Source organism: Spodoptera frugiperda, chromosome 21 (assembly GCF_023101765.2).
Source record: "Spodoptera frugiperda isolate SF20-4 chromosome 21, AGI-APGP_CSIRO_Sfru_2.0, whole genome shotgun sequence".
In the NCBI taxonomy this organism is placed as follows: Eukaryota; Metazoa; Arthropoda; class Insecta; order Lepidoptera; family Noctuidae; genus Spodoptera; species Spodoptera frugiperda.
The window spans coordinates 921,943-937,679 of NC_064232.1; the positions used below are offsets into that span (position 1 = coordinate 921,943).

The 15,737-nt window shown below is 39.3% G+C and overlaps 1 long non-coding RNA gene across 1 annotated transcript in view; it reads right to left on the reverse strand.

Moving 5' to 3' along the window:
* LOC126912042 (uncharacterized) overlaps positions 1–15,737 on the reverse strand; it is a 186,540-nt gene that overhangs the window by 38,574 nt on the left and 132,229 nt on the right. The window lies entirely within an intron of this gene.

Sequence of the window (15,737 nt, forward strand, 5' to 3'; positions counted from 1 at the left end):
TTTAATATTTTTTAATAATAATATATTACTTACTTATTCCGTTTCGAAAAATTCTCAGTAACTGCAAATACAGCCTCGAGCTTGAAATCACAAACAAATAGCGATGCACATTTTTAAATCTGAACATTACCGCTTATACGAAACATCGAACATAATCAAAATATCGCACGCAGTTTCCGAGAACGGCCCATAATTTTGCGACAGACATACATACAAAAATTATAATTTATCTTTTTGAATTCGTGAAATAATATTCAATTAGGTATCTGCACGGCTACACATAACTAGTATAAACCGATCGTCGAATGTGTGGAAAGATCATATAAAGCGAGACCATGGTAAATTAGTTATGTATAGCTCAATAAATTACCAGTATATACTGACCCCGGAAAGTGTGGAAAGATCAAACAAAGGGAGACCAGGTTAAACTGGACATTTATAACTCCATGCATCAAGTTATCCAACCAGTATAAAATGACCATCGAATGTGCGGAAAGATCATACAAAGCGAGGCCATGATATACTGGCTTTGTATAGATCGTTGTGTCGCTGTGGAAGCGCGTGTCCACATCTCCTAGAATCGACACTACGTGTATAAAGCACAAATGCAATTATGACGCAAAAATAGCATTACTTGGCTACTGACAAAACTACCATGTTTAATAAAGAATAACTCTGAACGGACTAAGATTTGGAACTTGGCGCCATAGTAACTTTTATTCAGCTCAAAATTACCTATCCAATGACTAAAATTTGACTGCACGGTTGGCTCGGTGGCTGGGCAACTGACTGCCGCGCAACGGGTAGCGGGTTCGATTCCCGCACGGAGCAACTCTTTGTGTGATCCACAAATTGTTGTTTCGGGTCTGGGTGTCATGTGTATGTGAACTTGTATGTTTGTAAACGCACCCACGACACAGGAGAAAATCCTAATGTGGGGCAACGTTTTTTTAAAGAAAAAAAAAAAAAATAAAAAAAAAAAAATGATGTAACACACATAGCTATTGGAAGGTGGGACCAGATTTCATAGAAACTCTGGCATCCTCCTTTGAACGACACGTCAACATACCGTCTCACGTTCACCGTTCCACGTTGACGACGCCGTGTCGTGGAGATGTGGACACGCGCATACTTGTAAGGTATCGATTCTTTATTTTAATGTCCTTTGAAGATATTGAACGATTAACGTGGATCTTGTTTTATTGGTTTTCACGCTTTTTTATTACTTGGAGGGGTAGGCAGAGGTAGAATACGCATAATTATAAATTTAAATGTAACAGTTTTCGACAGTTATGTCGCTAAAAATATATTTTTAAGTGTTTTTGTTTTATTATATTTTTTTGGGGATACATTAAGTTGAAATGTCGTGTGACGTCATTCATGATTAATTACTACATTTTATAGGATAACTTGACCATCAGGTGACTCGTTTGCTCGTTTGCCTCCTACTCCATAAAAAAAAATCCAACTTCTAAACTTCGATTCGTTTTTTCTAAGTACTAGTTTCTGCCCGCGGCTTCCGCGTTGCCGTGCGATAAAAAGTAGCTTATGGATGTGTTATTTCAGTCCATAATCTACCCTTGTTCCAAGTATTAACCCGATCCCTTCAGCGGTTTTAACGTATTTTTTTTAAGTGGGGAAAATCATCTTATGACTACTCTCGCCTTGGGCGAGGCGAGAGGGAGTAGCGGACTCTTACTGACTAAAAACACCCCATTCCTACTTCTGTTTTTCGGGCCGGAGCCCCGGTAAACCTGCTAGGTATAGCCCCAATAGTCACTCTGTCACTCACTCAACCAGAAAAGCAACTATTAACATTACTAATTACATCTAATTACCATTAAACACAAACTAAGGAAATCTCTTAGAAAATATTTTAAATACCATTTTATACCGTGGCATCGTTTAGCATATGTGAATATTTTTTGCACTGGCAACATTTTTCTAAAGAAACAATATTACTGTTGCCAGTTCACAGCGGTTCCCAGTGTTGCCATTTAAGGTAATGTACGGTTTAGTTTTTATTAAGAAGGCACAGGGATGGATCTAGGTTGAGTATTTTTATACCATGTTACTTGTGGTGTCCGGAGCTACGGACTACCTAGCGGGTTTACCGGGACTCCGGCTCAAAGCAGGAGTAGGGACAGGGTGGTGTTTAGTCAGTAAGAGTCTGACACTCCCTCTCGCCTCACCCAAGACTGGAAAAGTCATTGAAAGATTTCTCCCTCTCATAAAAACGGTCGTCACAACATGTCTCCTTCCATCCCCCCCTATCAGACGTCATCACATCACAAACTCCTTTCTCTTACATATCATTCCTCACACAATTTATACAGCTTTGCTTTGGTCGTCCTCTCCGCTTCTCATGCATGAGGGTTTGAAACCTACCAACGGCAAGTATCAATGTGTCTTTTTCCGAGTTACATGTACTTTCTAAGATTATTTAGACACCACTGACAAACGGTGAAGGAAAACATCGTGAGGAAACCTGGGCTTATAATTTCTAATTATAAGTTTGAAGTCGCCAACCCGCATTGAGCAAGCGTGGTAATTAATGCTCAAACCTTCGCTGTGTGAGAAGAAGCCTTTGGATCTAAGACAGTTGTTCATGTCCCTAGCACGCGGAAGACTTCAGTGTTCCGGTGTTTACATGGTTGTATCTACTGTAGATCCTGGTGCATAGGAGTTGCAGCGGTTTGGGAGGTTGTCACGTATCCAATAAATCATGTTTTTTATGGAATACGGTAAACGAGCAGATGAATCACCCGATGGTAAGAAATCACCGCCGCCCATTGACACTTGAAACATGCGTTGCCGGCCTTTTGGGGGTTAGAAATTTAAGGGTTGTTGACGAATCGGCGATTAGGAAGATTGGGAAGGGAGCTTTTATAATTTGGTTTCCGGTAACCTCACTCACACAACGGAAGCGTTGTTTCACGTCGCGCGTCGGTTTTCTGCTCGGCCGTGGTATCGCTCCCGTCGAGCCGTCTCAAAAATTTGTGAGATCTCCAAGTACACCCCTGTTTACCTCCTAAGAACATACATATTACTATATTAGTCAAGAACTGCTACATCCGCATTTTCTGACTGACATTGCGAAGCGCTGCTTCCTTCGCGAATTAAAATAGTGTAAGCAGAAAGGTACTTAAGATAGCTAAAGACATTTTATTACTTTTCCCATATAATTAGTAAGAATCTAAAGGTTTTTATTATAACTATCGTGAGACATACTAAATTAACTATAAAAATCACGGTTTACTCACGTATATTAAGAGTGATAAATGGAGTGAGTCATCCTTCTCTGGGTAAACGAGAGAGAGTGTCAGACCGTTTGTGTTTCTTTTGGGAGGAAAATCATCCAAAGACTTCACCTGCCTTGGGTGAGGCGAGAAGAAGTGTCAGACTCTTACTGACTAAACATCACCCTGTTCCTACTCCTGCTTTGAGCCGGAGTCTCGGTAACCTGTTAAGCCTTCCACGGCTCCGTATCGGGAAAACGAACGCCTGTGATGCATTACCGGGTGAGAAAGGTTCAGCAACCTTACTCAATCCTTCCCAAGAATCCATCGGCAACGCACTTAGTAACTCCTCTAGTGTTGTGGGTGTCCATATGCCCATTATACGCATTCTACTAAAAAATTATGTAACCTAGGCTACTTGAATGTAAACAATAAAGCATATATAAATAAATATGCGTCCATTGTTTATCATAAGGTGATCCGTCTGCTCGTTTACCGGCTTATACCAATAAAAAACATTTTGTTGTAATACTTTAAGTGTGGGAGAGCCATGCTTCAGCACGAATGGGCCGGCTCGACCGGAGTAGTACCACGACCGAGCAGAAAACTGACGTCAAACAACGCTTAAGTTGTGTGAGTGAGGTTACCGAAGGCACAATTACACCCCTTCCCAATCTTCCCAATTCCCAACTACCTGTAAATTCCTAACCCCCCAAAAGTCCAGCAACGCATTTGTAACGCCTCTAGTGTTTCGAGTGTCCATGGCGGCGATTGCTTACCATCAGGTGATCCGTCTGCTCGTTTACCGGCTTATACCATAAAAACACCATATAGTCATACTTGCGCCTACCACAGAGATATTTGACTCCCCATGGTGACTAGGAATCCCTTCCCTTTAAGTAAGACATGGAGAATTCCTCATGGGATGCTTATACGTAGAAGGGGGTAGGCAGAAGTGGTTGTAATGGCATTACTTGGTATAATTGTTATTTGTTAAGTACGTGAGAGGATTTTGTCTTATACTAGTTAGTGCTCGTGACTTTGTCTACCTTTTTATGGGAAATTTACTTTTTCGTTTGCCTCGTTGGTCGCAAGTACGACTGCCGAACAAGGGTCGGGCAAAGTATTACTGGGCTTTTTTCGGTTTTTCGAAAATTTCTCAGTAGTAGCACGGAGTCTGGAATTATGTCCGGTATATGGCAATAGGCTCACCCCCTGTTACATGGGACTTATAACACAAATGGTGAAAATTGGGTGTACATTGTATAGCGGAATTACGTGCCGTAATGTGCACCTCTGCCTACCCCTTCGGGGATATGATACCACGGTCTCACAAAAAAACGTGAAACAACGCTTGCTTTGTCTCGCGCCTGTGAGGCCGTGGTATCGCTCCGGTTGGGCCAGCCCATTTCGGCAAGTCTCTTAAGTCATTTTCAACTGGCCTATCTGGAAGTCATAGAAGGAGGCCTTATGGTTTATATGATGATATTGATGTGCATTTCGTTAGTCGGGTATATCATACCCGCGTGAAGAGTAATTGTAATATCAAAGTTTAAAATTAAATCTCGCTGACAATATTATTAATATTTCTGTTCACACCATTGAGTGAACGAAAAACTATAAAATAAGGGTCAAAACATAAAAATATTTGTTGCCAATAAAATATTTTATTTTTAAAGTCTTTTTTTATTGTCACTGGCAACATTTTGGCGATCGAAAACTGTGTCCATACTAATCCAATGAAAGGCTAAATTTTTATTTTTTTATGGGAAATGTTAAAAGGACTTTTTGTAAGGGAAAATCAACTTTAATGTCATTAGTTTAAATATCATTTTCGAATGAAAAGATAAGTGCGAAGAAAATATGCATTAAAATTTAGTCATTTTATGGAGATTTATTTATATTAATGTAAAACGTACTTCAACGTTATAAAGGCAAAGCTTATTTTTTCATCTTTCTTTTTCATCATTTATTCATCTAAATAAGTAGGAAAAATATTTTAAATATATGGCCATTCCTAGTAAAACTGCCAATGTAAAACTGACTCTGTAATCTTAGGAGCTAAGACTCATTTTCATATAGCAAGGGTACATGATGAAAAAAACATCGCTAAAAAATCTTATTTCCACTAAAACTGCCAAAACAAAAGCAGCTCTAACCTCCTACAACTAAGACTTATTTTCGCTTGATAAGTGATGAAAAAAATTGTCAAAAAAACTACCTATAATTTCTATGATAACTGCCAAAGAAAAACCAGCTCTAACATCCTACAACTAAGACTTATTTTCCCTTAACAAGGTAAGTGAGGAAAAAGTGCATAAAAAAGTTAGTTTTTTTCTTTTATTTCTGGTATAAAACAGTGTTGTACAATGCGGGTCCCTTACCGGAGCCCTGTCGAGGTGCTGCGGTCTCGATCTGCGGTGATATAAAAATGTACTATCGACTCATGTTTTGGGTGACCATGGCACAAAAATAAGAAATACACAGAAAAACACATAAAAAATATTCATACATACACACAATTTTTATGGTATAAGCCGATAAACGAGCAGACGGATCACCTGATGGTAAGCAATCGCTGCCGCCCATGGACACTTGAAACACTAGAGGCGTTACAAGTGCGTCGGCCTTTTGGGAGTTAGGAATTTAAGGGTTGGTGGGGAATCGGGGATTGGGAAGATTGGGAAGCCCAATCCCAATCTTTCCAATTGGGCCTGCGGTAACTTCACTCACACAACAAAACATTTTTTATTGAACACGTAAACGAGCAGGCGTATCACCTGATGGTAAGCAATCGCCGCCGCCCATGGACGCTTGAAACACCAGAGACCCAAAAAGCCGGCAACGCACTTATAAGTTGTAACGTCTCTGGTGTTGCGGGTGTCCATGGACGGCGGCAATTGCTTACCTTCAGGTGATCCGTCTGCTCGTTTGCGTATCAGACTCTTACTGACTAAAAACCACCCCGTTCCTACTCCTGCTTTTCTAGCCGGAGCCCCGGTAAACCCGCTAGGTAGTCCGCAGCTCAATCAAAACCTGTGTTGCCTACTAGTAATTTTGCCGATTGTACTTTTACCATAAACAATTTCTGACTAAGTAATAATAAGAGTTCGTGAGTTTTTATGTCCAGTGCTCCTAAACTGCTCGACTGATTATGATGGAATTTTATATTTCAATACACATATTTTATGTATTTATTGAGTGTCGTTATATTACACTGTTTTGACTAAAGAGGATTAGGTGAATCTTTGTTTTTTTTTATTAGATATTTTTGGCTTGTTATGACTGCCTTATTGGTCCCAAGTAATTCTTCGAGTGAAAGGTCTTGGGTTCGATTTCTGAGTCAATCATGACATTGTTAGGATTTTAGTAAATTTTCAAAATATTCCTCAGTATTTAGTAGATAGTAGTAGCAGTAGAGTAGCAGTAGGTAGTAGGTTTCTATTTCATCTCCTCTAATAATATCTTCTGATTTATTTCTTTGCAGGATCCAAGACAGGTATTTCATGTCCCTGGGACGTTGGACTTCAGTGTCCTGGTTGTATCTACTGTAGATCCTGGTGCACAGGAGTTGCAGCGGTGTGGGAGGCTGTGGCGGGATTGTCCCAAAAAAGTAGGTAGTAGGCAATAGATTCACCCGCGAGACAGAAATAGAACTAAACTTCTAGTTGTAGAAATTATAAATGCTAAAGTTTGTATGTTTGTTTCTTTGTTAACACTTCACGACAAAACGGCTGAAAGATGAAATGACAATGCCAGAATCTCTATAGAGCTTTGCCCCACCAAAAAATATAGTGTACAGACAAGCCAAATGTAGCATTCTATTGCTGCTCTATTAGTGATAACTAAAGACAGGATTAAAATCCTTTAGACCTTGCGGTTTCTATATAAATCTAAGAACAAAATATTACATTTAGGTTAGGTACCAGTTTAGGTTAATTGCAGGATTAATTTAGGACAGGGATAGATAGATTAGTCTGGAATAACACATAGGCTATATTTTTATTCCACGGGAACACAGGTGAAGCGGCTTGCAAAAGCTAGTATTCTATAAACAGTAAATTCATTGCATTTTGTTTCTATTACTCATTCCTATGGATGAGTACATACATAGATACCATATAAATTCCATCAACATCAGCAACAACAGCCTATAAGTGGCCACTGCTGACCAAAGGCCTCTTCTCACACGGAGAAGGTTTGAGTATTAATCACCACGCTTGCTTAATGCGGGTTGGCAATTTTAAACTTATAATCAGAAATTATAAACCCAGGTTTCCTCACGATGTTTTCCTTCACCGTTTGTCAGTGGTGTCTAAATAATCTTAGAAAGTACGCATAACTCGGAAAAAGTCACATTGGTACTTGCCGTTGGTAGGTTTCGAACCCGCATCCTCATAGATGAGAAGTGGGCGTCTTAAACCTTTAGGCCTTCAAGATAAATTCCATGTTTATACATGAATACAATTTCGAAGATTTATCTATGAGGGAGACAAATGTGGCTAACCACAATTGAAGTCTAAAATATAGGAACATTTTCTAGGCGCCAATAAACTAAGTACGTGTGTCGCCTGCACAGTCAACCTCGCTACATCCTTGTTGACTGGACATCTACACTACATGAGCTGCTGTTTACATGTGAACATTAGCTCATGACGATACCTAAGTACGTGTGTCGCCTGGACAGTCAACCTCGCTACATCCTTGTTGACTGGACATCTACACTACATGAGCTGCTGTTTACATGTGAACATTAGCTCATGACGATACCTAAGTACGTGTGTCGCCTGGACAGTCAACCTCGCTACATTATTATATAAAATATTTACTCTGGGTATAATAAAGTGGTCAAATATGCGTTTACAAATGTCGGGACATTAGTAAACCATGTCACAGAGCAGATTATAAAGTTTAAAAGTAAAAAAAAACATGGAACAAAAGTATTATCGGAAACTGACCTGTCCCAATCTTTTACAAAAAATGTTTTTGTGTTTGTCCAAAGTAGTTTTTAATGGTTGGGTTCCGTCTATGTTTTTTGTTTCTTATATTATTTTCTATGACGTTTAAAATGTTTATTACCAATTTCATTTTCAACTTAAAAGAGCTTAAAAGTATTGAAGTTTTTACGTTTACGATAGCTATTAGTTTTTTTTAATTAGTGTCGTTAGTAGCAGTAGTATTTTTGTACCTATAAGTATGAACAAACAAAAGATTTTTTTCGTTTCAATGCAATTGTTAGATTAAAGTAAAAAATATTATTCTGTAAAGTCTGTATCTTCACGCTTTTATACCCGAAGGGGTAGGCACCTCTGCACATGACGGCACGTAATGCAGCTATACAATGTACATCCACTTTACGCCATTTGCGTTATAAGTTCCATGTAAATACAATTAACGGTACAATTCCAGACTCAGTGCTACTACTGAGAAATTGACGTAAAACCGAAAAGAGCCCAGTACTACTTTGCCCAACCCGGAAATCAAACCCGCGACTCTGGGTCCAAAAGTCACACTTGCAAACACTGGACCAACGAGGCAGTTAGAAAGGCTGACGTTTCGACTTTCGTTAAAATTACATTATTAATTACGTAACTCTCCAAAGGTTTTTAAAATACTCTCACGGACCCCTAAAACGGATGAGTCACAAAGCCGGAGGGGTTCCGTATAGATAACTGCTATATTATGATAAACGACAAAATGAAAGAATGCTTTAAAAGAGGACACTATTGTAAGGTAGCACGCTGGGCACGAGCGAGCGATTAGCGGGAGCGATTTTCAGTGTTGAAGCGATTTTTTGATAGAATGTGTATTTCCTCGTTGGTGCAGTGAGTGTTAGTGGTTACTTAGCAAGGTGTCTAGGGTTTGATTCTCGGGTTAGGCAAAGTAGTGTAGTTTTTTTCAGACCATTTTTAATTTTCAGTAATAATAAGGCATTACCTTTTTATTACATTAATATTTAAAATGTGAAAGTTTGTTTGTTTGGATGTTTGTCCGCCAAACACGCTGAAACTACTGAACAGATTTTGATGGAATTTGGTATACAGACAGGGTATGAGCTGATTTGGGTGATAGGATACTCTTTATCCCACGGGAATGCGGGCGAAGCCGCTGGCAGAAGCTATAATATATAGTTTACAATACATATTTGTATTTTTTTTTCGATCCACAGTGTTTCCATTAAGATTGATTTAAATCTATTGTATAACAAACTTATAACACCCCTCTTTTTGCGTCGGGGGTTAAAAATAAGTCGGGTTTTCCTTCCTGACGCTATAACTCCAGAACGCACGAACCGATTTGCACGGTTTTGCATTCGTTGGAAAGGTCTCGAGCTCCGTGAGGTTTATAGCAAAGAAAATTCAGGAAAAAAATAAGAGAAAAGCAGGAAAACAGGGAAAATCATTGGTGGCGAAACGGAGTTCGCCGAGTTTGCTAGTATTTTATAGTTTAGGATATTTAGAAGACCTAGCGGGTTTACCGGGGCTCCGGCTCGAAGCAGGAGTAGGAACGGGGTGGTGTTTAGTCAGTAAGAGTCTGACTATCCAACTCGCCTTACCCAAAGCGTGAGAAGTCATTGGATGATTCTCCCTCAAAATTATCTAGGATAGTTCCTACAGTATAATATTAACATTTTTTTTAAGGTTTAAAATCATCCAATGACATCTCCCGCCTTAAGCGAGGCGAGGCGTGTCAGACTCTTACTGACTAAACACCACCCCGTTTCTACTCCTGCTTTTCGAGCCGGAGCCAAAGTAAACCCGCTAGGTAGTCCGCAGCTCTAATATTTACAGTTGTACTATAGCGGTATTCGAACCCAAGACGTTTTCAAACAATGTTAAGTTAACAACACAATAATTTTTCTCCTATTTACACAAACAATACTTTAATTATAATCTTTACAAACAAACAAATATACAAACAATTACACCTTGTTCTACAGAGAGCCGTTAAGGTTTTACGACTGTAGCGGTCCGCATTCACATCCCGGCTGATGTAAAAAGGGACGTCTTTTGTTTTGTGTACGAAATGAGTCATTTTCCAAACTGTCATCGTAAAAGTCTTGCATAAAAGTTTTTTTTTTTATTCTCAGTAGTAGCAAAGTTAAGGTTACTTTCTATTATATGGGACTCATCATTCAGTTATTTATGCCGAAAAGTACTGTTTTTTTTACAGTTCTGTCTACCCATTTCTATCAAAGAAGCCGTGACGTCATTTGGTTTTCTAGTTAGTAGAAAAATCTATGTTTTTTTTTATGGAATACGGCGGCAAACGAGCAGACGGATCACCTAATGGTAAGCAATCGCCGCCGCACATGGACACTCGAAACAGTGTCAGACTCTTACTGACTAAAAACCACCCTGTTCTTACTCCTGCTTTTTGAGCCGGAGCCCCGGTAAACCCGCTAGGTAGTCCGCAGCTCCGGATCAGGCATCAGCCCTACTGGGCCCCATCTGTGGTGGTCTGATGGTTCTTTGAGGCGCGCGCGGGACACGACGCGCCGTACGCGCGGGTAAAACATCACGCTTCGATATACACGGTGTAACAAAGTAACACGGTGTAACAAGTGTAACAAGTGCACGGTTTCTAGATAACATAACAAACGATACGGGAAGGGTTTTTTAAACTCATGTTTTCATGGAACGAAAATATGAATTTTCAAAGTTTTTTTTTTCACGCGAATTAAAATTTGTGAGATAGGTACTAGGCGATCAGATTTACAGAAGAAATGTTTCGTAATATTAGCGAGTGACCCCTGTAGTGTTGTGATACGATTGTATGATTTAAAATCAAGAACCATGCGACACCAAGTATTTGGTACCAATTTTTTTTAAACGTATTTTGAGCTGAAACTTTGTGTAGAGATTCTATTCAACCTGTATTCTTCAGTGCTTCTTGATGTATATGGGTATTTTGTTACACGTTGTATATATAGGAGCCGAGTAGCGGGGGAAACAGCGCGGGAGGAGCTAGAGTGACATAGGCTTGCCATCTGCCGTCCCCCTAACGGAGTTAGCGTGATAGTAACATTTACTTATTGACACAAGTTACTTTAGTGTGAGTCATTCACAGATTAAATAAATAAAAATCTTCGATTTGTACTGTTAGCTACAAAAGTGTTAAGATTTTATTATATTTTAAACTGACATGGTCACTAACACTAACATTAGAACTTGAGACGGTATATTTACCATGTTTATTTATGTCTATGTGTTTCCGATATTTTGGCACGCGCCATGATCACGGATGAACTGGAACTCATAGACAAAATTAAACATCAAATCTGGGCTTACAATTTCTAATTATAAGTTTGAAATCGCAAACCCGCATTTTTTATGAATTGACCCGGTAATCGAGACGGATCACCTGATGGTAAGCAATCGCCGCCGCCCATGGATACCCGAAACACCATAGGCGTTGCAAGTGCGTTGCTGGCTTTTTGGGGGTTAGGAATTTAAGGGTTGTTGGGGAATCGGGGATTGCGAAGATTGAGAAGGTAGGTAATTGGGCTTCCAGTAACCTCACTCACACAACGAAACACAACGCAAGCGTTGTTTCACGTCGGTATTCTGCTCGGCCGTGGTATCACTCCGGTCGAGCCGGCCCATTCGTGCCGAAGCATGGCTCTCCCACACTTATCTACTGTGTGAACTTCAATACAACTTTAACCAACAACCAATAGTTTTAACTTTACAAAAACCTTTACTAATCTTTACCGACATTCCACAGAGGTAGCTCATACATAGAGCCCGCGCTTCAACATTATTCATTTCGGAAATGTCAAAAAAAAAACAACGTCAGTAAGGGATCGTTGTTCAGATGTTTATCATGAGAAATTAGTAGCACATGTATATTTATTTATTTAGCTCCGGCCACCGTAAGTACGGGTCTGTAAACGGCGAGCAAGGGTAGCTCGCCGCCCGACCAGAAACCAGGCCCATGCTTACGGCATAAAGGGCCATCAGACCACCACAGATGGGGCTCAGTAGGGCAGATGCTCCTACTCCGGCTCGAAAAGCAGGAGTAGGAACGGGGTGGTGTTTAGTCAGTAAGAGTTTGACACTCCCTCTCGCATCGCCCAAGGCGGGAGAAGTCATTGGATGATATTCCCCTCTTAAAAAAAAAATATTTTTGTTTGCAAGTGGTATGCAATTGTAAACTTTTTATAAGTAAGTAATCCGTCTAATTGGGTAGTATCCTAGGTCGACAATAAATTATTACAACTTTTCTATACAATAAAATATTCAAAAATTTGATGAACTACTTAATTTTCGATTTTTTCTAGCAAAATTTCTAGAAATAAGTCTGCTATTTGACGTCAAAAATCTGATGGCTCAAATACTCTATTATGACAATAGAGTATTTCATACAAAGTTCATGGAAAATATCGTTTTTGACGTTTCGACAAACATTCAAACAAACACGCAAATAAACTTTTCAGCTTTATACATTAATATATTTTATAAAAAATATAGATATATGAACAAGACTACTATGATTATGAAAGAATGTCGTCATTAAGAGACGACTCATTACGTTCCCAATTTCGAAGCGCTCTGCTGGTGTCAAATTATCAACAGGCGTGATGAATCTTACACCTGGGAACTTAGGCTTTGTTCATAATGGTGTTAACTAAAAATCACGGTTTACTCACGTATAATTAATGGAGAAAAGCTCTACTAGTTTCGAGTCACAGAGGGACTCTTCATCATGAGCAACGTGCGCAGACGCGGCGATGTTGCGCAGCAGTTTTTTTTTAAGGGGGAAAATGGGGCACGTAATACCGCTACACAATGTACACCCACTTTTCACCATTTGTGTTATAAGTCCCATGTAATAGAGGGTGTACCTATTGCCATATACTGCACACACAGTGGAAACTATCGTTTTCTTTTTCTTCTCCTCTAATAACATCTTCTGATTTATTTGTTGCGCGATCCAAGACAATCATTCATTTCCCTGGGACGCGCCAGACTTCAATGTTCCGTTGTTTTCATGTTTGTATCTACTGTAGATCCTGGTGCACGCACAGGAGTTGCAGCGGTATGGGAGGTTGTGGCGGGCTAGTCCCAAAAAAATATACTGGACCCAATTCCAGGCTCCGTGCTACTACTGAGATTTTTTTTCGAAAACCCGAAAAAACCCAGTAATACTTTGCCCGATCCGGGAATCCAATCCATCCAACCAGAGACCCCCTTTTTTGAGGAGGGAAAGTCATCCAATGACTTCTCCCGCTTTGAGCGAGGCGAGAGGCAGTGTCAGACTCTTACTGACTAAAAACCACCCCGTTCCTTCTCCTGCTTTTCGAGCCGGAGCCCCGGTAACCTGCCACGTTGTTCGCAGTCCCTTTGCAGACTCCTTGTCCGGGAGTTTCACTTGCAATCACTCGACTGTCGAGGCAAAGTACTTACTGCCACACTCAGAGTCATTTAATGCTTACTTAAACTATTCTTTAGTAACGATTTTGTATGGAGAACGATTGCTAAGGACTGGATTAAGTAACCATTAAATGACTCTGAGTGCGTGAGTTAGTGATTTATCCAAAATATACTAATATTATAAAGCCGAAGAGTTTGTTTGTTTGATTGTTTGTTTGTTTGATTGTTTGTTTGTTTGAACGCGCTAATCTCAGGAACTGCTGGTCCGATTTGAATAATTCTTTTTGTGTTGAATAGTGCATTTATCGAGGAAGGCTATAGGCTATAAAACATCACGCTATGACCAATAGGAGCCAAGCAGAGCGGGTGAAACCGCGCGGAAGTAGCTAGTCCAAAATATTTTGCGTTGCGTATTTTGCCAAAATTAGCTATCGCGTGTGCACCAAGCTTTGTTCATCAATCATGGCCGCGTATCCCAATCCATTGATATAATTACATTTGGCGCGAAAAAATAAAAAGCAACATGGCGTCTTATTGTAGTCTTTGACCGTTATTAATGATTCACTTTGATGGACATTAATAATAAAAAAATTGCAGTATTTTTAATAATAATATAATTATTATTTTGATTAATTATGTAGGTATCTTATTTTCGCATTATTACCGCGCTGCAGTGAATTATGCGAATATTAATTACTTGGTTATGCGTAGTAAGGTACTTTTTAAAATTTTTAAATTAAACTTTATGGTAGGTATGCCAAAAAGACCAGGTGTTGGAAATCAAAATTTTGTTGAATGTTTTTGATGAATGTGTTTTGTTTTTTTTTATTTATTTTCTCTTTGTAAAGGTACGATTCATGATTCCTTTACATTATTAAGTCTGACTGCCAATAGAAAACTGGTGAAGGCAAATCCTCCGCTAACGTCGGACACCGGTGACCACCACGGCGTTCAATGTGTTAAGGGCCCTATAAATTCTTAAAAGTAGCATAAATGTGCAATTTTTTTCTATAATCTATCTAATCTATCTTTGTACCCTTCTTTTTTTAAGGGGGGAAAATCATCCGATGACTTCTCCCGCCTTGGGCGAGGCGAGAGGGAGTGTCATACTCTTACTGACTAAAAACCACACCGTTCCTACTCCTGCTTTGTGCTGCAGCCCCGGTAACCTTTTACGTTGTCCGCAACTCCGTCTATCTCTGTACTTTTTGTTCAGATCTGTCCAGGAGAATGGAGTATTTATGTTACATCATCATCAGCATAGGTTAAATTGTTTATTTACTTTGTAACGAGATTTAATCACATAATTATCAGAGAAATTGTAAACATATATTTTTTAAAAGAGTAACGAATGGAGTTTCTTACTCGTTCTTCTCCATTCGAAGCTACACTTTGGAACGAGCACCTAGCTTCACTGACGGACAGACTGACAGACTATTTTATTTCTTTATATTTTAAAAGAAACTTATTAATAGTTTAATTGATGCAGTCCCAAAAGTATTACTGGGTTTTTCGAAAATTTCTCAGTGGTAGCACGGAGTCTGGAATTGTGCCCAGTATACGAGTATGGCAATAGGCTCACCTCCTATTACATGGGACTTATAACACAAATGGTGAAAAGTGGGTGTACATTGTATAGCGGCATTACGTGCTGTAATATGCACCTCTGCCTACCCCTTCGGGGATAAAAGGCGTGACTATAAAGCTTTAAAACAGTTCTGTGCTTACTTGTACTTTTTCAATTCAATTTTTATTTCTCTTTCTATGAATGAAATAACATTTACTCAAGAGTCAAAGAATTTATTATTAAAATAAATATTGAATGCCCGTTGATTGAGTGGTCGCAAGGCTGCCGAACGAGCGTGTTTAAGTTCGATGTTCGAGTCGGGTAAAGTGGTTATTGGGAGTTTTGATTTCGAAAGTGGTAGTTTGGTGTTCGGTAAGGTACTGTTATATTTTTGAAAAATAAATATAAGATAATTAAGTAATGAAAAATGGGTGCAGTTTCTCTGAGAATCGAACCTATGATCTTTATGTGAAGCAGTTACTTTTAAGTCATAGTCAAAAATATCAACAATCTTAAACTAAAAAAAAACAAGAGAAAAATATGCAAGAGCAACCT